This window comes from Oncorhynchus mykiss, chromosome 6 (assembly GCF_057628025.1).
Source record: "Oncorhynchus mykiss isolate SJ-2025 chromosome 6, ASM5762802v1, whole genome shotgun sequence".
In the NCBI taxonomy this organism is placed as follows: domain Eukaryota; kingdom Metazoa; phylum Chordata; class Actinopteri; order Salmoniformes; family Salmonidae; genus Oncorhynchus; species Oncorhynchus mykiss.
This window is the reverse complement of record NC_143027.1, coordinates 8,427,501-8,452,077: the sequence shown is the minus strand read 5'-3', so window position 1 is coordinate 8,452,077 and position 24,577 is coordinate 8,427,501. Positions and strand designations below refer to the sequence as shown.

At 41.9% G+C, this 24,577-nt stretch overlaps 1 protein-coding gene across 1 annotated transcript in view; it reads left to right on the top strand.

The window, feature by feature from the left end:
- The window catches only part of LOC110525218 (transmembrane protein 132C), a 423,209-nt gene that overhangs the window by 203,072 nt on the left and 195,560 nt on the right, over window positions 1-24,577 (top strand). The gene's annotated exons all lie outside the window — the stretch shown is intronic.

Sequence of the window (24,577 nt, the reverse complement as noted above, 5' to 3'; positions counted from 1 at the left end):
CATTAAAGAATCATTGTGGAGTCTGGAAAAGACATGATGGTGTACTTACTACATGCACATCCTAACAGAAAGTAATGAGGTGGGTAGATAACTAAGCGTGTCGTTGTAGCAAAGTATTTATAAATAAATAAAAAATCTGACCTCTTAAAAGTTTGGTTCAATTATCTATACAATAGACCATCATTGATGTTGGCCCAATAGGCCTGATGACAGACTACCTCTTTCAAGGATCTTTCTGTTTTGATTGGGTTATTTTGCCTAAAATCCTTTAGGCCTACCTATAGACAAATACAAAAACAACTCTGCATCCCTGACAAGACTGGCAAGAGTTTGCCCGAAGGGTGTTGAGCCTCCCCAGTGGCTCTGTAAGCACAGAGAGGGTATTTTCCGCTGCTGTCCTTCTCTCCAAGCACCGTCGCGTGAGCCTGAAGCCACGGACTCTGGCCAAACTCATGTTTCTAAAAGTGAATTCAAAGGCCTAATAAGGCCTTTGTCATATCATTTTTTATTTAATTCTAAGTAAGTCACAGTCTTTATGTGCAATTTATAGACTATACTAATTGAATACAACTAAATGTTGTTTAAATGCTGAACGCTTAATGTTTATGGCAGCCTAGTGTGTCACACTCGCAAATGCTTCACAATGTATTTCTTTGTAGGCTATAGGCTTGAAATGATTTCAATAATAGGCTAATAATAATATTGCCTAAATAATTCATTTTTGTTCCTTCTTAGGCTATGTGTCTGGCTCCTGACCTATTTACATTGTTTATATGCTGTTTAATATGACATGTAGCCTATTTGAAATTATGTGTGCTTCTTACATTCATCTTTTCATGTTGTTTATTCAAATACTTTTCATTCAAATCATATGGTTTGGTTTCAATACTTCTAAACCAAATGGTAGATCCAGGTAGTCACAACAATAGATGGATGTTGGTTAAACTGGGATTTTAATAAATGGAGTGAATTTGGAACGGCAGTTTTTTCCCCCTGTGAGTGTGGAGCGGTAGGAAAGGAAACGTAGAGGATGAGCGGTAGGAAAGGAAACGTAGAGGATGAGCGATAGGAAAGGAAACGTAGAGGATGAGTGGTTGAAAAGGAAACGTAGAGGATGAGTGGTTGAAAAGGAAACGTAGAGGATGAGCGGTTGAAAAGGAAACGTAGAGGATGAGTGGTAGAAAAGGAAACGTAGAGGATGAGCGGTTGGAAAGGAAACATAGAGGATGAGCGGTAGGAAAGGAAACATGGAGGATGAGCGGTAGGAAAGGAAACGTAGAGGATGAGCGGTAGGAAAGGAAACATGGAGGATGAGCGGTTGGAAAGGAAACATAGAGGATGAGCGGTAGGAAAGGAAACATGGAGGATGAGCGGTAGGAAAGGAAACGTAGAGGATGAGCGGTAGGAAAGGAAACATGGAGGATGAGCGGTTGGAAAGGAAACATAGAGGATGAGCGGTAGGAAAGGAAACATGGAGGATGAGCGGTTGGAAAGGAAACGTAGAGGATGAGCGGTAGGAAAGGAAACATGGAGGATGAGTGGTAGAAAAGGAAACATGGAGGATGAGCGGTAGGAAAGGAAACATAGAGGATGAGCGGTAGAAAAGGAAACATAGAGGATGAGCGGTTGGAAAGGAAACATGGAGGATGAGCGGTAGAAAAGGAAACATGGAGGATGAGCGGTAGGAAAGGAAACATAGAGGATGAGCGGTAGAAAAGGAAACATGGAGGATGAGCGGTAGGAAAGGAAACATAGAGGATGAGCGGTAGAAAAGGAAACATAGAGGATGAGCGGTTGGAAAGGAAACATGGAGGATGAGCGGTTGGAAAGGAAACATGGAGGATGAGCGGTAGAAAAGGAAACATGGAGGATGAGCGGTAGAAAAGGAAACATGGAGGATGAGCGGTAGAAAAGGAAACATAGAGGATGAGCGGTAGAAAAGGAAACATGGAGGATGAGCGGTAGAAAAGGAAACATGGAGGCTGAGCGGTTGGAAAGGAAACATGGAGGATGAGCGGTTGGAAAGGAAACATGGAGGATGAGCGGTTGGAAAGGAAACATGGAGGATGAGCGGTTGGAAAGGAAACATAGAGGATGAGCGGTAGAAAAGGAAACATGGAGGATGAGCGGTAGAAAAGGAAACATGGAGGATGAGCGGTAGAAAAGGAAACATGGAGGATGAGCGGTAGAAAAGGAAACATGGAGGATGAGCGGTAGAAAAGGAAACATGGAGGATGAGCGGTAGAAAAGGAAACATGGAGGATGAGCGGTAGAAAAGGAAACATGGAGGATGAGCGGTTGGAAAGGAAACAAAGAGGATGAGCGGTAGAAAAGGAAACATGGAGGATGAGCGGTTGGAAAGGAAACATAGAGGATGAGCGGTAGGAAAGGAAACGTAGAGGATGAGCGGTTGGAAAGGAAACATAGAGGATGAGCGGTAGGAAAGGAAACATGGAGGATGAGCGGTAGAAAAGGAAACATGGAGGATGAGCGGTTGGAAAGGAAACATAGAGGATGAGTGGTAGGAAAGGAAACGTAGAGGATGAGCGGTAGAAAAGGAAACATGGAGGATGAGCGGTTGGAAAGGAAACATAGAGGATGAGCGGTAGGAAAGGAAACATGGAGGATGAGCGGTTGGAAAGGAAACATAGAGGATGAGCGGTTGGAAAGGAAACATAGAGGATGAGCGGTAGGAAAGGAAACATAGACGATGAGCGGTAGAAAAGGAAACGTAGAGGATGAGCGGTAGGAAAGGAAACGTAGAGGATGAGCGGTTGGAAAGGAAACATAGAGGATGAGCGGTTGGAAAGGAAACGTAGAGGATGAGTGGTAGGAAAGGAAACGTAGAGGATGAGCGGTTGGAAAGGAAACGTAGTGGATGAGCGGTAGGAAAGGAAACGTAGTGGATGAGCGGTAGGAAAGGAAACGTAGAGGATGAGCGGTAGGAAAGGAAACATAGAGGATGAGCGGTAGAAAAGGAAACGTAGAGGATGAGCGGTAGGAAAGGAAACGTAGAGGATGAGCGGTTGGAAAGGAAACGTAGAGGATGAGCGGTAGGAAAGGAAACGTAGAGGATGAGCGGTAGGAAAGGAAACGTGGAGGATGAGCGGTTGGAAAGGAAACGTAGAGGATGAGCGGTAGGAAAGGAAACGTAGAGGATGAGCGGTAGGAAAGGAAACATGGAGGATGAGCGGTTGGAAAGGAAACATGGAGGATGAGCGGGATTTCCGACTCCTCATCTCTGCTCAAATGCTCTGGTCTGAATACATGAGTGCACAGACGCTTGCTTAGATGTTTTGTTGGCAAACCTTTTTGTTTTTAGACATGGTACATTCGATGGGAGCTGAATGTTTTCACGTACATGGTGTGTGAGATATCTCCATCTTCCACGTTATTGATATGCTGTAAGGGACATACAGACTGAAATGAATTCCTGCTGGTTCTGTGTTTTTCATCATTATAAGTTGTGAAATACAATTAAATGTGACTCGAGATATGTTCTGTCTCGTAAACAAGGCTTTGTTTTTTTTCTTCAGTGTGACTAGTGTGGGTGTGGGGCGTTAGAGAATGAGAGGTTTGGATCCACCCGTCTACATAAAGCATCTCAGTTTAGCCTCTTTGCTCATAATGAATAAGAATACATGGACATGGTGGTACCTGATCCTAGATCAGCATTCCCTACTCAGAGACACTTACTGAATACTGGCCCTGAGGTTACCGTGATGACAGACGACTGTAATGCGGAGTTATGGTCTGGTCTGATAGAGCTCTATTTTTGTTTCATCAGACCAGAGGACATTTCTCCAAAATGTATGATCTTTGTCCCCATGTGCAGTTGCAAACCGTAGTCTGGCTTTTTTATGGCGGTTTTGGAGCAGTGGCTTCTTCCTTGCTGAGCGGCCTTTCAGGTTATGTCGATATAGGACTTGTTTTACTGTGGATATAGATACTTTTGTACCTGTTGTACCTGTTTCCACCAGCATCTTCCTCCAGCATCTTCACAAGGTCCACAAGGTCCTTTGCTGTTGTTCTGGGATTGATTTGCACTTTTCGCACCAAAGTACGTTCATCTCTAGGAGACAGAACGTGTCTCCTTCCTGAGCGGTATGAAGGCTGCGTGGTCCCATGGTGTTTATACATGCGTACTATTGTTTGTACAGATGAACGTGGTACTTTCAGGCATTTGGAAATTGCTCCCAAGGATGAACCAGACTTGTGGAAGTCTACAATTTGTTTCTGAGGATTTCTTTTGATTTTCCCATGATGTCAAGCAAAGAGGCACTGAGTTTGAAGGTGATGAATGATGTCAATTAGCCTTTCAGAAGCTTCTAAAGCCATGACATAATTTTCCCGAATTTTCCAAGCTGTTTAAAGGCACAGTTAACTTAGTGTATGTAAACTTCTGACCCACTGGAATTTTGATACAGTGAATTATAAGTGAAATAATCTGTCTGTAAACAATTGTTGGAAAAATGACTTGTGTCATGCACAAAGTAGTGGTCCTAACTATAGTTTGTTGACAAGAAATGTGTGGAGTGGTTGAAAAACGAGTTTTAATGACTCCAACCTAAGTGTATGTAAACGTCCGACTTCAACTGTAGATGAGAGTTTATTGTATAGATGAGGTTAATATATTGATGAGAGGAAAGGGCCTTCCCAAACTGTTTACACAAAGTTGGAAGCACAGAATCGTCTATAATGTTGTGTATGCTGTAGCATTAATATTTCACTTCACTGGAACTAAGGGGCCTAGCCCAAATCATGAAAAACAGCACCAGAGCATTATGCCAACTCCAGCAAACTTTACAGTTTTCACTATGCATTGGGGCAGGTAGCGTTCTCATGGCATCCGCCAAACCCAGATCCGTCCGTATGACTGCCAGATGGTGAAGCTTATGGTGATCTTAGGCTTGTGTGCAGCTGCTTGGCCATGGAAACCCGTTTTATGAAGCTCCCGACAAACAGTTATTGTGCTGACGTTGCTTCCAGAGGCAGTTTGGAACACGGGAAGTGAATGTTGCAACTGAGGATAGACGTGCTACTCTCTTCAGCACTCAGTGTTCCCATTTTGTGAGCTTGTGTGGCCTACCACTTTGCGGCTGAGCCGTTGTTGCTCCAAGACGTTTCCACTTTACACTAACAGCACTAACAGTTGACCTTGGCAGCTACAGCAGGGCAGAAATTTGACGAACTGACTTGTTGGAAAGGTGGTATCCATCCTCCACCACATTTGACTTGTTGCGAAGGTGACACTGATCCTCCACCAAATTTCACAGTGGGTGCGAAACACTGTGGCTTGTAGGCCTCTCCAGGGCTCGTACCCACTGTGAAATTTGATGGAGGATCAGTGATGATCTGAGGGTGCTTCAGCAAGCCTGGAATCAGGCAGATTTGTCTTTGTTAAGGACGGATGAAGAAAGCCACGTACAAGGTTGTCCTGGAAGAAAACTTGCTTCCTTCTGCTCTGACATTGTGAGGATTGTTTTTTCCAGTAGGAAAATGCTCCATGCCACACAGCCAGGTCAATCAAGGTGTGGATGGAGGACCACCAGATCAAGACCCTGTCATGGCCAGCCCAATCTCCAGATCTGAACCCCATTGAAAACCTATGGAATGTGATCAAGAGGAATATGGATTGTCACAAGCCATCAAACAAAGCCGAGCTGCTTCAATCACCCAGCATCAATATGAAAGACTGGTGGAGAGCATGCCAAGACGCATGAAAGCTGTGATTGAAAATCAGGGTTATTCCACCAAATATTGAGTTAAAACATTAGTATTGTGTTGTTTAAAAATGAATATAAACTTATTTTCATTGCATTATTCGAGGTTTGACAACACTGCATATTTTTTGTTATTTTGACTGGTTGTCATTTTCTGCAAAAAAAATACTCTAAATGACTGTAACGCTCGTCTGTGATGGAAGAAGAGGAGGACCAATGCGCAGCGTGGTAAGTGTCCATATTGATAATTTATTATCATGAACACAAAAACAAGATAACGAGAACGAACAAAACAAAACAGTCCTGTACGGTGAATACACTAAACAGAAAACAATCACCCACCACCACACAGGTGGGAAAAGGCTGCCTAAGTATGATTCTCAATCAGAGACAACGAACGACACCTGCCTCTGATTGAGAATCATACGAGGCCAAACACAAAAACACCACATAGAAAAAGGAACATAGAAAACCCACCTAACTCACTTCCTGACCATACTAAAACAAAGACATAACAAAAGAACTAAGGTCAGGACGTGACAGTACCCCCCCCCCCCCCCCCCCCCCCAAAGGTGCGGACTCCGGCCGCAAAACCTGAACCTATAGGGGAGGTCCGCGGTGGCGGCTCTGGATGTGGACCCCACTCCACCATAGTCTTTATCTGCCTCTTAACCCGCCTCTGTGGCACCTTTCGAGCGGCAACCCTCGCCGCCGACCTCGGACTGGGGACCCTAGCAACGGGTCCCCAATGGACGGGAGACTCCGGCAGTGCCGGAGTGAAGGGCGATTCCGGCAGCTCCGAAGTGACGGGCGATTCCGGCAGCTCTGGAGTGAAAGGCGATTCCGGCAGCACCAGAGTAACGGACGGCTCTGGCAGCTCCTGACTGACAGGCGGCTCTGGCAGCTCCTGACTGACCGGCGGCTCTGGCAGCTCCTGACTAACCGGCGGCTCTGGCAGCTCCTGACTGGCGGGCGGCTCTGGCAGCTCTTGACTGGCGGGCGGGCTCTGGCAGCTCCTGATCTATATATTAACCTCATCTATATATTAACCTCATCTATATATTAACCTCATCTATATATTAACCTCATCTATATATTAACCTCTCATCTATATATTAACCTCATCTATATATTAACCTATCATCTATATATTAACCTATCATCTATATATTAACCTCATCTATATATTAACCTATCATCTATATATAAACCTCATCTTGTTATGCGGTGAGTGAGGACCCAAAAGCGGTTTAACATAAACAGAGTTTCTTTAATAACGAAACACACTTAGGCTCAGATGGACAGGCAGATTCCGACAGGACAGGACAAGGTAAAGCAAACACGACGATAGTCTGGTTCTGGCATGAGAAACACAAACAATAATCCGACAAAGACAGGAGCAGAAACAGAGAGAGATATAGAGACCTAATCAGAGGGAAAAAGGGAACAGGTGGGAAAAGGGGTGAACGAGGTAGTTAGAGGAGACAAGGAACAGCTGGGGGAAGGAGGGTAAGGAAAGGTAACCTAATACGACCAGCAGAGGGAGACAGGGTGAAGAGAAAGGACAGAAACAAGACACAACATGACAATACATGACAGTACCCCCCCACTCACCGAGCGCCTCCTGGCGCACTCGAGGAGGAAACCTGGCGGCAACGGAGGAAATCATCGATCAGGGAACGGTCCAGCACGTCCCGAGAGGGAACCCAACTCCTCTCCTCAGGACCGTACCCCTCCCAATCCACTAGGTACTGATGACCACGGCCCCGAGGACGCATGTCCAAAATCTTACGGACCCTGTAGATAGGTGCGCCCTCGACAAGGATGGGGGGGGGGGGGGGAAGACGAACGGGGGCGCGAAGAACGGGCTTAACACAGGAGACATGGAAGACCGGGTGGACGCGACGAAGATATCGCGGAAGAAGAAGTCGTACTGCGACAGGATTAATGATCTGAGAAATACGGAACGGACCAATGAACCGCGGGGTCAACTTGCGCGAAGCTGTCTTAAGGGGAAGGTTCTGAGTGGAGAGCCAAACTCTCTGACCGCGACAATATCTAGGACTCTTAGTTCTACGCTTATTAGCAGCTCTCACAGTCTGCGCCCTATAACGGAAAAGTGCAGACCTGACCCTCTTCCAGGTGCGCTCGCAACGTTGGACAAAAGCCTGAGCGGAGGGGACGCTGGACTCGGCAAACTGAGACGAGAACAGCGGAGGCTGGTACCCGAGGCTACTCTGAAAAGGAGATAGCCCGGTCGCAGACGAAGGAAGCGAGTTGTGGGCGTATTCTGCCCAGGGGAGCTGTTCTGACCAAGACGCAGGGTTACGAAAAGAAAGACTGCGTAAGATGCGACCAATAGTCTGATTGGCCCGTTCTGCTTGACCGTTAGACTGGGGGTGAAAGCCGGAAGAGAGACTGACGGAAGCCCCAATCAAACGGCAAAACTCCCTCCAAAATTGAGACGTGAATTGCGGACCCCTGTCCGAAACGACGTCTGACGGAAGGCCATGAATTCTGAAAACATTCTCGATGATGATTTGTGCCGTCTCTTTAGCAGAAGGAAGCTTAGCAAGGGGAATAAAATGAGCCGCCTTAGAGAACCTATCGACAACCGTAAGAATAACAGTCTTCCCCGCTGACGAAGGCAGTCCGGTGATAAAATCTAAGGCGATGTGAGACCACGGTCGAGAGGGAATGGGAAGCGGCCTGAGACGGCCGGCAGGAGGGGAGTTACCGGACTTAGTCTGCGCGCAGACCGAACAAGCAGCCACGAAACGACGCGTGTCATGCTCCCGGGTGGGCCACCAAAAACGCTGGCGAATGGAAGCAAGCGTACCCCGAACGCCAGGGTGGCCGGCTAACTTGGCAGAGTGAGCCCACTGAAGAACGGCCAGACGAGTAGGAACGGGAACGAAAAGAAGGTTCCTAGGACAAGCGCGCGGCGACGGAGTGTGAGTGAGTGCTTGCTTTACCTGCCTCTCAATTCCCCAGACAGTCAACCCGACAACACGCCCCTCAGGGAGAATCCCCTCGGGGTCAGTGGAGGCTACTGAAGAACTGAAGAGACGAGATAAAGCATCAGGCTTGGTGTTCTTAGAGCCCGGACGATAAGAAATCATGAACTCGAAACGAGCGAAAAACAGCGCCCAACGAGCCTGACGCGCATTAAGTCGTTTGGCAGAACGGATGTACTCAAGGTTCCTATGGTCAGTCCAAACGACAAAAGGAACGGTCGCCCCCTCCAACCACTGTCGCCATTCGCCTAGGGCTAAGCGGATGGCGAGCAGCTCGCGGTTTCCCACATCATAGTTACGTTCCGACGGCGACAGGCGATGAGAAAAATACGCGCAAGGGTGGACCTTGTCGTCAGAGGGGGAGCGCTGAGAAAGAATGGCTCCCACGCCCACCTCTGACGCGTCAACCTCGACAACGAACTGTCTAGAGACGTCAGGTGTAACAAGGATAGGTGCGGATGTAAAACGATTCTTGAGGAGATCAAAAGCTCCCTGGGCGGAAACGGACCACTTAAAGCACGTCTTGACAGAAGTAAGGGCTGTGAGAGGAGCTGCCACCTGACCGAAATTACGGATGAAACGACGATAGAAATTCGCGAAGCCGAGAAAGCGCTGCAACTCGACGCGTGACTTAGGGACGGGCCAATCAATGACAGCTTGGACCTTAGCGGGATCCATCTTAATGCCTTCAGCGGAAATAACAGAACCGAGAAATGTGACAGAGGAGGCATGAAAAGTGCACTTCTCAGCCTTCACAAAAAGACAATTCTCTAAAAGGCGCTGGAGGACACGTCGAACGTGCTGAACATGAATCTGGAGTGACGGTGAAAAAATCAGGATATCGTCAAGGTAAACGAAGACAAAGATGTTCAGCATGTCTCTCAGGACATCATTGACTAATGCCTGAAAAACAGCTGGAGCGTTAGCGAGGCCGAAAGGAAGAACCCGGTATTCAAAGTGCCCTAACGGAGTGTTAAACGCCGTCTTCCACTCGTCCCCCTCCCTGATGCGCACGAGATGGTAAGCGTTACGAAGGTCCAACTTAGTGAAAAACCTGGCTCCCTGCAGGATCTCGAAGGCTGAAGACATAAGAGGAAGCGGATAACGATTCTTCACTGTTATGTCATTCAGCCCTCGATAATCTATGCAGGGGCGCAGAGACCCGTCCTTCTTCTTGACAAAAAACCCCCCCGCTCCGGCGGGAGAGGAGGAGGGGACTATGGTACCGGCGTCAAGAGCTACAGACAAATAATCTTCGAGAGCCTTACGTTCGGGAGCCGACAGAGAGTATAGTCTACCCCGGGGGGGAGTGGTTCCCGGAAGGAGATCAATACTACAATCATACGGCCGGTGTGGAGGAAGAGAGGTGGCCCTGGACCGACTGAACACCGTGCGCAGATCGTGATATTCCTCCGGCACCCCTGTCAAATCACCAGGCTCCTCCTGTGAAGAAGAGACAGAGGAAACAGGAGGGATAGCAGACATTAAACATTTCACATGACAAGAGACGTTCCAGGAGAGGATAGAATTACTAGACCAATTAATAGAAGGATTATGACAAACTAGCCAGGGATGGCCCAAAACAACAGGTGTAAAAGGTGAACGAAAAATTAAAAAAGAAATGGTTTCGCTATGATTACCAGAGACAGTAAGGGTTAAAGGTAGCGTCTCACGCTGAATCCTGGGGAGAGGACTACCATCCAAAGCGAACAAGGCCGTGGGCTCCCTTAACTGTCTGAGAGGAATGTCATGTTCCCGAGCCCAGGTCTCGTCCATAAAACAGCCCTCCGCCCCAGAGTCTATTAAGGCACTGCAGGAAGCTGACGAACCGGTCCAGCGTAGATGGACCGACAAGGTAGTGCAGGATCTTGAAGGAGAGACAGGAGTAGTAGCGCTCACCAGTAGCCCTCCGCTTACTGATGAGCTCTGGCTTTTACTGGACATGAAGTGACAAAATGACCAGCGGAACCGCAATAGAGACAGAGGCGGTTGGTGATTCTCCGTTCCCTCTCCTTAGTCGAGATGCGGATACCTCCCAGCTGCATAGGCTCAGCACCCGAGCCGGCAGAGGAAGATGGTAGTGATGCGGAGAGGGGGGCAACGGAGAACGTGAGCTCTTTTCCACGAGCTCGGTGACGAAGATCAACCCGTCGCTCTATGCGAATAGCGAGTTCAATCAAGGAATCCACGCTGGAAGGAACCTCCCGGGAGAGAATCTCATCCTTTACCTCCGCGCGGAGACCCTCCAGAAAACGAGCGAGCAAAGCCGGCTCGTTCCAGTCACTGGAGGCAGCAAGAGTGCGAAACTCAATAGAGTAGTCTGTTATGGATTGATTACCTTGACATAGGGAAGACAGGACCCTGGAAGCTTCCTCCCCAAAAACAGAACGATCAAAAACCCGTATCATCTCCTCCTTAAAGTCCTGATACTGGTTAGTACACTCAGCCCTTGCCTCCCAGATTGCCGTGCCCCACTCACGAGCCCGTCCAGTAAGGAGAGATATGACGTAGGCGATACGAGCTGTGCTCCTGGAGTAAGTGTTGGGCTGGAGAGAAAACACAATATCACACTGGGTGAGGAACGAGCGGCATTCAGTGGGCTCCCCAGAGTAACACGGCGGGTTATTGATTCTGGGCTCCGGAGATTCGAAAGCCCTGGAAGTGGCCGGTGGATCGAGGCGGAGATGGTGAACCTGTTCTGTGAGGTTGGAGACTTGGGCGGCCAGGGTCTCAACGGCATGTCGAGCAGCAGACAATTCCTGCTCGTGTCTGCCTAGCATCGCTCCCTGGATCTCGACGGCAGAGTGGAGAGGATCCGAAGTCGCTGGGTCCATTCTTGGTCGGATTATTCTGTTATGCGGTGAGTGAGGACCCAAAAGCGGTTTAACATAAACAGAGTTTCTTTAATAACGAAACACACTTAGGCTCAGATGGACAGGCAGATTCCGACAGGACAGGACAAGGTAAAGCAAACACGACGATAGTCTGGTTCTGGCATGAGAAACACAAACAATAATCCGACAAAGACAGGAGCAGAAACAGAGAGAGATATAGAGACCTAATCAGAGGGAAAAAGGGAACAGGTGGGAAAAGGGGTGAACGAGGTAGTTAGAGGAGACAAGGAACAGCTGGGGGAAGGAGGGTAAGGAAAGGTAACCTAATACGACCAGCAGAGGGAGACAGGGTGAAGAGAAAGGACAGAAACAAGACACAACATGACAATACATGACACATCTATATATTAACCTATCATCTATATATTAACCTCATCTATATACAGTATTTACCTCATCTATGTATTAACCTCATCTATATATTAATCTCATCTATATATTAACCTCTCATCTATATATTAACCTCATCTATATATTCATCTCACATCTATATATAAACCTCATCTATATATTAATCTCATCTATATATTAACCTCTCATCTATATATTAACCTCATCTATATATTCATCTCACATCTATATATAAACCTCATCTATATATTAATCTCATCTATATATTAACCTCTCATCTATATATTAAGCTCTCATCTATATATTAACCTCTCATCTATATATTAATCTCATCTATATATTAACCTCTCATCTATATATTAACCTCATCTATATATTCATCTCACATCTATATATAAACCTCATCTATATATTAATCTCATCTATATATTAACCTCTCATCTATATATTAAGCTCTCATCTATATATTAACCTCATCTATATATTAACCTCATCTATATATTAACCTCTCATCTATATATTAATCTCATCTATATATTAACCTCATCTATATATTAACCTCTCATCTATATATTAATCTCATCTATATATTAACCTCATCTATATATTCATCTCACATCTATATATAAACCTCATCTATATATTCATCTCACATCTATATATTAATCTCATCTATATATTAACCTCTCATCTATATATTAATCTCATCTATATATTAACCTCTCATCTATATATTAACCTCATCTATATATTCATCTCACATCTATATATAAACCTCATCTATATATTAATCTCATCTATATATTAACCTCTCATCTATATATTAAGCTCTCATCTATATATTAACCTCATCTATATATTAACCTCATCTATATATTAACCTCTCATCTATATATTAATCTCATCTATATATTAACCTCTCATCTATATATTAACCTCATCTATATATTAACCTCTCATCTATACATTAACCTCATCTATATATTAATCTCATCTATATATTAACCTCATCTATATATTAACCTCATCTATATATTAACCTCATCTATATATTAACCTCATCTATATATTAACCTCATCTATATATTAACCTCTCATCTATATATTAACCTCATCTATATATTAATCTCTCATCTATATATTAACCTCATCTATATATTAATCTCTCATCTATATATTAACCTCATCTATATATTAACCTCTCATCTATATATTAACCTCTCATCTATATATTAACCTCTCATCTATATATTAACCTCATCTATATATTAACCTCATCTATATATTAATCTCATCTATATATTAACCTCTCATCTATATATTAACATCATCTATATATTAACCTCATCTATATATTAACCTCATCTATATATTAATCTCATCTATATATTAACCTCATCTATATATTAACCTCATCTATATATTAACCTCATCTATATATTAACCTCATCTATATATTAACCTCATCTATATATTAACCTCATCTATATATTAATCTCTCATCTATACATTAACCTCATCTATATATTAACCTCTCATCTATATATTAACCTCATCTATATATTAATCTCTCATCTATATATTAACCTCATCTATATATTAATCTCTCATCTATATATTAACCTCATCTATATATTAACCTCTCATCTATATATTAACCTCTCATCTATATATTAACCTCATTTATATATTAACCTCATCTATATATTAACCTCATCTATATATTAACCTCTCATCTATATATTAATCTCATCTATATATTAACCTCATCTATATATTAACCTCTCATCAATATATTAATCTCATCTATATATTAACCTCAACTATATATTCATCTCACATCTATATATAAACCTCATCTATATATTCATCTCACATCTATATATTAATCTCATCTATATATTAACCTCTCATCTATATATTAATCTCATCTATATATTAACCTCTCATCTATATATTAACCTCATCTATATATTCATCTCACATCTATATATAAACCTCATCTATATATTAATCTCATCTATATATTAACCTCTCATCTATATATTAAGCTCTCATCTATATATTAACCTCATCTATATATTAACCTCATCTATATATTAACCTCTCATCTATATATTAATCTCATCTATATATTAACCTCTCATCTATATATTAACCTCATCTATATATTAACCTCTCATCTATACATTAACCTCATCTATATATTAATCTCATCTATATATTAACCTCATCTATATATTAACCTCATCTATATATTAACCTCATCTATATATTAACCTCATCTATATATTAACCTCATCTATATATTAATCTCTCATCTATACATTAACCTCATCTATATATTAACCTCTCATCTATATATTAACCTCATCTATATATTAATCTCTCATCTATATATTAACCTCATCTATATATTAATCTCTCATCTATATATTAACCTCATCTATATATTAACCTCTCATCTATATATTAACCTCTCATCTATATATTAACCTCATCTATATATTAACCTCATCTATATATTAATCGCATCTATATATTAACCTCTCATCTATATATTAACATCATCTATATATTAACCTCATCTATATATTAACCTCATCTATATATTAACCTCATCTATATATTAACCTCATCTATATAGTAACCTCATCTATATATTAACCTCATCTATATATTAACCTCTCATCTATATATTAATCTCTCATCTATATATTAACCTCATCTATATATTAACCTCATCTATATATTAATCTCATCTATATATTAACCTCATCTATATATTAATCTCTCATCTATATATTAACCTCTCATCTATATATTAACCTCATCTATATATTAACCTCATCTATATATTAACCTCATCTATATATTAATCTCTCATCTATATATTAACCTCATCTATATATTAACCTCTCATCTATATATTAATCTCATCTATATATTAACCTCATCTATATATTAACCTCATCTATATATTAACCTCATCTATATATTAATCTCTCATCTATATATTAACCTCATCTATATATTAACCTCTCATCTATATATTAACCTCATCTATATATTAACCTCTCATCTATATATTAACCTCATCTATATATTAACCTCATCTATATATTAACCTCATCTATATATTAACCTCTCATCTATATATTAACCTCATCTATATATTAACCTCTCATCTATATATTAACCTCATCTATATATTAACCTCATCTATATATTAACCTCATCTATATATTAACCTCTCATCTATATATTAATCTCATCTATATATTAACCTCATCTATATATTAACCTCATCTATATATTAACCTCATCTATATATTAACCTCTCATCTATATATTAACCTCATCTATATATTAACCTCTCATCTATATATTAACCTCATCTATATATTAACCTCATCTATATATTAACCTCATCTATATATTAATCTCTCATCTATATATTAACCTCATCTATATATTAACCTCTCATCTATATATTAATCTCATCTATATATTAACCTCATCTATATATTAACCTCATCTATATATTAACCTCATCTATATATTAATCTCTCTTCTATATATGAACCTCATCTATATATTAACCTCTCATCTATATATTAACCTCATCTATATATTAATCTCTCATCTATATATTAACCTCATCTATATATTAACCTCTCATCTATATATTAATCTCATCTATATATTAACCTCATCTATATATTAACCTCATCTATATATTAACCTCATCTATATATTAACCTCTCATCTATATATTAACCTCATCTATATATTAACCTCTCATCTATATATTAATCTCTCATCTATATATTAATCTCATCTATATCTTAACCTCTCATATAGCCCAGTTCTATAGCCCAGCCCCTATCATACAGCCTAGTCCCAGTCATATAGCTCCAGCACTATTCCTAGTTAGATAACTAGCCAGTTCTCTTGCTTTCCTAGTTCTCTGTGAATTGACAAGGGCCCATAGGGCATTCGGGTGCTATTTGAATGATGCCACAAATAAGAGGACTGTAATATCATAACAGAAAACATATTGTCTGTAAAGAAAAACTGATCAATAACAACAAAGGCTCATGAATGACATGTAACGTAATTTATGCTCTTGTCACGTTCTGACCTCTATTTCCGTTGTTTTGTATTTAGTTAGTATGGTCAGGGCGTGAGTTGGGTGGGCAGTCTATGTTTGTTTTTCTATGTTTTGGGGCATTTCTATGTTTTCGGCCTAGTATGGTTCTCAATCAGAGGCAGGTGTCATTAGTTGTCTCTGATTGAGAATCATACTTAGGTAGCCTGGGTTGCACTGTTTGTTTGTGGGTGATTGTCTATGTTGATGGCTTGTTTCACCACAGACCATATGATTAGCTTCACGGTTGTTATTTTGTTTACTGGTTTTGTATAGTGTTCAGTGTTCCCTACTTTCTTTATTAAAGATTGACCATGGACACTTACCACGCCGCGTATTGGTCCTCAGATCCATCTCTCCTCTCCTCTTCAGATGAAGAGGAGAACGACCGTGACAGCTCTATGGAGACAAACAATATATTATTGATCAGTTTTTCTTTACAAACAAGTAGATGTCTGGAGGAAAATGTATGTTTTAAAGTAAATTTTCTGCAATTCTACACATTTGCAATGGGGTGTAGAGAAATTGTTGCAGTTAGCTGACATGGCTAATCGAGTAACAAAAGAGAAACTGCAGATGCACAACCACATTTCGAAATTGCACCTTTTTGTATTCTACTATTCTAACTCTCAGGATTAATTTGAGCCCCCAAATGATTTCCTAAGAATTAAAATAAATAGAAACAACATTTATTTATTGATACATTTTTTGGGGGTTGAAGACCTAGTTTTTGGAAATTGATCTGGGGGAGGGGGGGGGGGGGTGGTACGCGGGCCACCAGTTTTCCATCCCTGCTCTAAATCCTGGTGCTTGATAAAATGAGTAATAATGTGCAGTCATAAAAATGCAATTTTCCTCCGACAGGGATGACAGACTGCAGAAGTATGTTACGTAGTGCGTAGGAGGCCATTTAGGACACAACGCCTTATATGGTCGTAATCTTTTTTTTTTTCGACTGCTTTTCCTACAGGAAGTAGAGAACCCAGAGATAATCGTCAAGTAGCTGTGAAATGGTCCTGTGTGAATCACATGGTAGAGCATGGTGATAGCAACACCAGGGTTGCAGGTTCGATTCCCGCTGGGGCCACCGATGTGAAAATGTACATCCTAACTGTTGTAAGTCAATTTGGATTAAAAAAAATAAGTCTGATAGATGACATATAAGAGATGTCTCATATTTTAAAAAGGTTTGGTGTCTTTTACAAATCATGTTAAGAATGTATCCCAAATCAAGAGCTGTTGAGTAACTATAGCGGTTTATGTACATTGTTCGACATGAGCCTCTTAATGGCCTGAAAAACATAATCCTGTGTAATAATCCTACATTTTCACTTCACCATTTTTTATGTTTCATGAATATTACAAATGGGCTGGTCAGCCATAATGCGTTTATTACATGTAAATCAATGTAACATTGATGTCATTCTTGAATTAAGATCATGAATACATTTTGATTGGTTTAGCATATTTAGATACAGGCAACGCACATGATTAAAGTAAGAATTGTTTAAGAGGTGGGTAAGGGGCGGTGTCAAGCTGCATGCCGAATACGTGGTTGGAAAAATACGGGTCAAACATGTAACGTGCAATTCCTAACGAGTGTTTCCTAACGAGTGTTTCCTAACGAGTGTTTCCTAACGAGTGTTTCCTAACGAGTGTTCAATTTTCATTCATGAATGTAAGTCTAAGGGCTCCATTTTACACTCAGTGCAGCCGGCGCAGTTTGCGAAAACCCTATAAGATTTGCAATAGAAAGGGGCCAAAACGGCTGTCATTCAAAAATGGAACACTGCAGCTCGATTTGTAAAGAGCACGGCTGCTTCATCATAGACTGCATCTGCTTTAAGAGGACTGAGATGTTAAACCTAAAATAGTCTCTATTTAAATTGGCAAGAAAATATGTTACGATGGTCCCCAATATAAACCGCTACCTACAATATTGACCAACGTTTTTATTTGCTAATAATGAATTATTGATATCTTTACATTTTCTGACACAAAATACTCTGCTACCACTCTGTCATAGAATTGATTGTTTGTTTGTTTGTTGACTTTTGCAGAATGATCTGTTCTTGACGTTACATAAAAGATTCAATAATGCAGGCAATGAGGTGCTCAGTGCCGAGTGTGAACCTGAAATGACATCCTATTTCTCTATGAGCCCTGTTTTAAAGTAGTGCACTACATAGGGAATATGGTGCCGACCACCAGGTGGAGAGTGTTATGGTTAGTTAGGGTATGGGTGTGGGTTAGGGTAAGGGTGAAGGTTAGGGTTAAGGTAAGGGTACGGGTTAGGGTTAGGGTACAGATTAGGGTAAGGTTAAGGGTTAGGGTATGGGTTAGGGTAAGGGTTAAGGTAAGGTTAAGGGTTAAGATAAGGGTTAGGGTAAGGTTAAGGGTTAGGGTAAGGGTAAGTGTGAGGGTTAGGGTGAGGGTAAGGGTTAGGGTAAGGGTAAGTGTGAGGGTTAGGGTGAGGGTAAGGGTTAGGGTAAGGGTAAGGGTGAGGGTTAGGGTATGGGTATGGGTTAGGGTAAAGGTGAAGGTTAGGGTCAGGGTTAGGGTTAGGGTAAGGGTAAAGGTAAGGGTGAGGGTGAGGGTAAGGGTAAGGGTATGGGTATGGGTTAGGGTAAAGGTGAAGGTTAGGGTCAGGGTTAGGGTTAGGGTAAGGGTAAAGGTAAGGGTTAGGGTAAGGGTATGGGTATGGGTTAGGGTAAAGGTAAAGTTAGGGTCAGGGTCAGGGTTAGGGTAAGGGTAAAGTTAAGGGTGAGGGTAAGGGTAAGGGTAAGGGTTAGGGTAAGGGTAAAGGTAAGGGTTAGGGTGAGGGTTAGGGTGAGAGTTAGGGTGAGGGTGAGGGTAAGGGTCAGGGTCAGGGTCAGGGTCACGGACAGGGTGAGAGTGAGGGTTAGGGTGAGGGTTAGGGTGAGGGTTAGGGTAAGCGTAAGGGTTAGGGTAAGGGGTTAGGGTAAGAAGTAGAGCTGAGCGATTAACCAACTTCAGTTAAATTATTATTAATGTCATTTTGTTCTGTATTTTTTTCTGTAAGCTCAATGCTGTACAAGTCAGTTGTACAACTGAATGCATTCAACTGAAATGTGTCTTCCACATTTAACCCAACCCCTCTGAACCAGAGAGGAGCGGGGGGCTGCCTTAATCAACATCCACGTCTTCGGTGCCCGGGGAACAGTGGGTTAACTGCCTTGCTCAGGGGCAAAACGACAGATTTTTACCTTGTTCAGCTCGGGGATTCGATCCAGCAACCTTTCAGTTACTGGCCCAACGCTCTAAACACTAGGCTACCTGCCACCTCTACACTCTAACCACTAGGCTACCTGCCGCCTCTACACTCTAACCACTAGGCTACCTGCCGCCTCTACACTCTAACCACTAGGCTACCTGCCACCTCTACACTCTAACCACTAGGCTACCTGCCGCCTCTACACTCTAACCACTAGGCTGCCTGCCGCCATGTTCTACATAGTGTAGCGCAGAAAAACATGATAATTAACTACAATGACCAAAGTCCATTGCGTGGCTACTTGTCCAGTCTATGTTTCTTTTATGCTACGGAAGTGGCAGAAGAAAGCGTGATCAAGAGGGGATACATAGAGATACGTTTCTTTGTTGTTTCTCTACCTGAAAATACATGATCTAAGTGATTGACAGTTGGTATTCAGCAGTCATGATCTAAGTGATTGACAGTTGGTATTCAGCAGTCATGATCTAAGTGATTGACAGTTGGTATTCAGCAGTCATGATCTAAGTGATTGACAGTTGGTATTCAGCAGTCATGATCTAAGTGATTGACAGTTGGTATTCAGCAGTCATGATCTAAGTGATTGACAGTTGGTATTCAGCAGTCATGATCTAAGTGATTGACAGTTGGTATTCAGCAGTCATGATCTAAGTGATTGACAGTTGGTATTCAGCAGTCATGATCTAAGTGATTGACAGTTGGTATTCAGCAGTCATGATCTAAGTGATTGACAGTTGGTATTCAGCGGTCATGATCTAAGTGATTGACAGTTGGTATTCAGCAGTCATGATCTAAGTGATTGACAGTTGGTATTCAGCAGTCATGATCTAAGTGATTGACAGTTGGTATTCAGCAGTCATGATCTAAGTGATTGACAGTTGGTATTCAGCAGTCATGATCTAAGTGATTGACAGTTGGTATTCAGCGGTCATGATCTAAGTGATTGACAGTTGGTATTCAGCAGTCATGATCTAAGTGATTGACAGTTGGTATTCAGCAGTCATGATCTAAGTGATTGACAGTTGGTATTCAGCAGTCATGATCTAAGTGATTGACAGTTGGTATTCAGCAGTCATGATCTAAGTGATTGACAGTTGGTATTCAGCAGTCATGATCTAAGTGATTGACAGTTGGTATTCAGCAGTCATGATCTAAGTGATTGACAGTTGGTATTCAGCAGTCATGATCTAAGTGATTGACAGTTGGTATTCAGCAGTCATGATCTAAGTGATTGACAGTTGGTATTCAGCAGTCATGATCTAAGTGATTGACAGTTGGTATTCAGCAGTCATGATCTAAGTGATTGACAGTTGGTATTCAGCAGTCATGATCTAAGTGATTGACAGTTGGTATTCAGCAGTCATAAAAGTATATTTGATTTACTTTGAGAACTACTAAAATAGTGATTTTGTCAGACAGCTTAGTCAGCAGCTCTGTAAAGATTAGATGATAATTTGGATTGAAATAATAAGATAAAATCTATAAAGTTGAGATGATTAAATATAAAAGCACTGAACCTCTTTCTAAAAGCTTCACTTATTCAACAGTTTTACTTGAACCCTATATGGTTCTCCAGTAGATTACTAAGAAAAGCTTCAAAATGGCCTTTTTGCCTTTGTGCAGATTGCCATGTCTCATTTTTTTTTGATTAATTGAAAATGGAACCTTTTTCAACGTATCTCTCTTCTTCAAACAAGCGTTGCAGAGCCGGCTACAATTTAAATGTCATCGCCCCGAGGAGACGGAACCACATGTTAAAACAAATATTGTGGCTGAACTCAAATATACAGGTTGATAAAAGACCTGTATTTATGGAAAATGTGTTTGAAAGGTTCATTTTGTTTTTAAATGATATTGTAAATTGGAATGGTTATGTCTTGTATGGATTTGTCAGAATTGTACAGGAAGGTCTGCTCAATCTAAGATTGAGAACCAATTGATTCCAGCATTACCCCCAAGATGGAGGAGGCAGGTGGCAGCGGGAGGAGGTAGGGAACTGGTCTGTCTGCCCAATATAAAGGATCAAAACTGTCGGAGGAATAAAAATAGCATAAATAGGAAGAGATACCAGTTTCATTTGAGGACCAGGATGTTAACAGCTGTGCCATACTGATTGTAAAATAGTTGAGAATAGATTTTTGATGTACTGATTCCATGGTACAGGGTGTATGAGTTGATATACAAGACTTCGTGCTTTTCAGCTAGAATTATTGTACAGAATTCGTGCCACCAACAACATTTAGAATATTTGGAGCACAGTCATTGCAGCTCTGCAGATTTTGTTGTGAGGATACAGAATCAATAGACCATTTGTTCTGGTATTGCCCTCCAGTAGCCTTTTTCTGGTCTCAGGTTCAGGAATGGCTGAAAAAGCATAACATGAATCTATTGACCCTAGAAATAGTACTGTTAGGAGATCTGGAGAGACCCGGTCAGTCAATTAATAATATACTAATACTCTTAGTAAAAGTATTTTTCCTCAACTAGTAATCTGGGGATTCTATTTGATTAGATAGATTGAAATTGTATGTTAAACATCACAGCATAGTTGAAATATATATCCTGCGTAGAAATCTGAGAGGGTGTCCAGCAGAGATAGGTGGGATGGGCTGAGGGAAGCTGAGGGTTGGGTTTGGGTTGTGGAGTTGGAGACAAGTGGTAGTGGAGATGCTGGGCGGGGGATAGAATGACGGTCCAAAAAAATGAAGTCAAAATAAAACAAAACAGAAAGTGAGTTTGAATGACACTGAGGGACAACGTTGTTACAGCGTATGCCTGTTTGCCTGAGGCTGACGCCGCACAGGTGGTTGTACGCGTGTACACACGCATATTCACACACGCACGCACGCACGCACACACACACACACACACACACATAAATAGTATCATACATACCCTCCAACATATTCAGTCATCTATTATGATTGTTGTTGTTCTTGGTCTTTAGTTTTTGCATGGGTGTTTTCTGCTTGGGGTGGACCGGGGCTCTTGGGGGTGGGGAATGGAATTATTACATTTTGTTTAATTATTGGGAACGGGGGGGGGGGGGGGGGCGTCTTGGATGGTTGAGAGAAGGCTCTCTAGGAACTATGGGAGGGGGGGCACTTAGAGGGCCGTGGCCTGGCGGTGGGGAGCTTGGGCCGGTGGCTGATAGGTCGCTCTGTAGGAACTATGGGAGGGGGGGGGCTCTTAGAAGGCCGGTGGCTGATAGGTCGCTCAGTAGGAACTATGGGAGGGGGGGGCTCTTAGAAGGCCGGTGGCTGATAGGTCGCTCTGTAGGAACTATGGGGGGGGGGGGGGGGGGGGGCTCTTAGAAGGCCGGTGGCTGATAGGTCGCTGCTTTGGGGCGTGAGGTAAAACAACTGAAATCAAAGTTAAATCATGTGAATTAATGATGGTTAATAGGTGATAAGCCACTGCTGCTGGACAGTTACTAGCATCATGTGAATTGTATTAATTGTTTTATTCTGTGTTGTTACAGCATTCAACCCACATAATGCACAGTGCATTTCATCCTTAAAGAAAAAAGTTTGAAACCGAAATAAAAAAAACTTGATTATTTTTTTAAAATCATTTAACCGGAACAGAACCAACCTTAAAAAGAAATAATCGCTAAGCACTGGCCAGGTGTAGAGTGTTGTGGTTAGGTAGGGCGGGGGTTAAATTAATTGTGGTGTTTGGTCAATGATGAGGTTGGGGGTTAAATTAATTGTGGTGTTTGGTCAATGATGAGGTTGGGGGTTAAATTAATTGTGGTGTTTGGTTAATGATGAGGTTGGGGGTTAAATTAATTGTGGTGTTTGGTCAATGATGAGGTTGGGGGTTAAATTAATTGTGGTGCTTGGTTAATGATGAGGTTGTGGGTTAAATTAATTGTGGTGTTTGGTTAATGATGAGGTTGGGGGTTAAATTAATTGTGTTGTTTGGTTAATGATGAGGTTGTGGGTTAAATTAATTGTGGTGTTTGGTTAATGATGAGGTTGGGGGTTAAATTAATTGTGGTGTTTGGTCAATGATGAGGTTGGGGGTAAAATAATTGTGGTGTTTGGTCAATGATGAGGTTGGGGGTAAAATAATTGTGGTGTTTGGTCAATGATGAGGTTGGGGGTTAAATTAATTGTGGTGTTTGGTCAATGATGAGGTTGGGGGTTAAATTAATTGTGGTGTTTGGTCAATGATGAGGTTGAGGGTTAAGTGTGCTGTGGTGTTTGGTCAATGATGAGGTTGAGGGTTAAGTGTGCTGTGGTGTTTGGTCAATGATGAGGTTGAGGGTTAAATGTGCTGTGGTGTTTGGTCAATGATGAGGTTGAGGGTTAAGTGTGCTGTGGTGTTTGGTCAATGATGAGGTTGGGGGTTAAATTAATTGTGGTGTTTGGTCAATGATGAGGTTGGGGGTTAAAATAATTGTGGTGTTTGGTCAATGATGAGGTTGGGGGTTAAATTAATTGTGGTGTTTGGTCAATGATGAGGTTGGGGGTTAAATTAATTGTGGTGTTTGGTCAATGATGAGGTTGGGGGTTAAATTAATTGTGGTGTTTGGTCAATGATGAGGTTGGGGGTTAAATTAATTGTGGTGTTTGGTCAATGATGAGGTTGGGGGTTAAATTAATTGTGGTGTTTGGTCAATGATGAGGTTGAGGGTTAAGTGTGCTGTGGTGTTTTGTCAATGATGAGGTTGGGGGTTAAGTGTGCTGTGGTGTTTGGTCAATGATGAGGTTGAGGGTTAAGTGTGCTGTGGTGTTTTGTCAATGATGAGGTTGGGGGTTAAGTGTGCTGTGGTGTTTGGTCAATGATGAGGTTGAGGGTTAAGTGTGCTGTGGTGTTTGGTCAATGATGAGGTTGAGGGTTAAGTGTGCTGTGGTGTTTGGTCAATGATGAGGTTGAGGGTTAAGTGTGCTGTGGTGTTTGGTCAATGATGAGGTTGGGGGTTAAATTAATTGTGGTGTTTGGTCAATGATGAGGTTGAGGGTTAAGTGTGCTGTGGTGTTTGGTCAATGATGAGGTTGGGGGTTAAATTAATTGTGGTGTTTTGTCAATGATGAGGTTGAGGGTTAAGTGTGCTGTGGTGTTTGGTCAATGATGAGGTTGAGGGTTAAGTGTGCTGTGGTGTTTGGTCAATGATGAGGTTGGGGGTTAAGTGTGCTGTGGTGTTTGGTCAATGATGAGGTTGTGGGTTAAGTGTGCTGTGG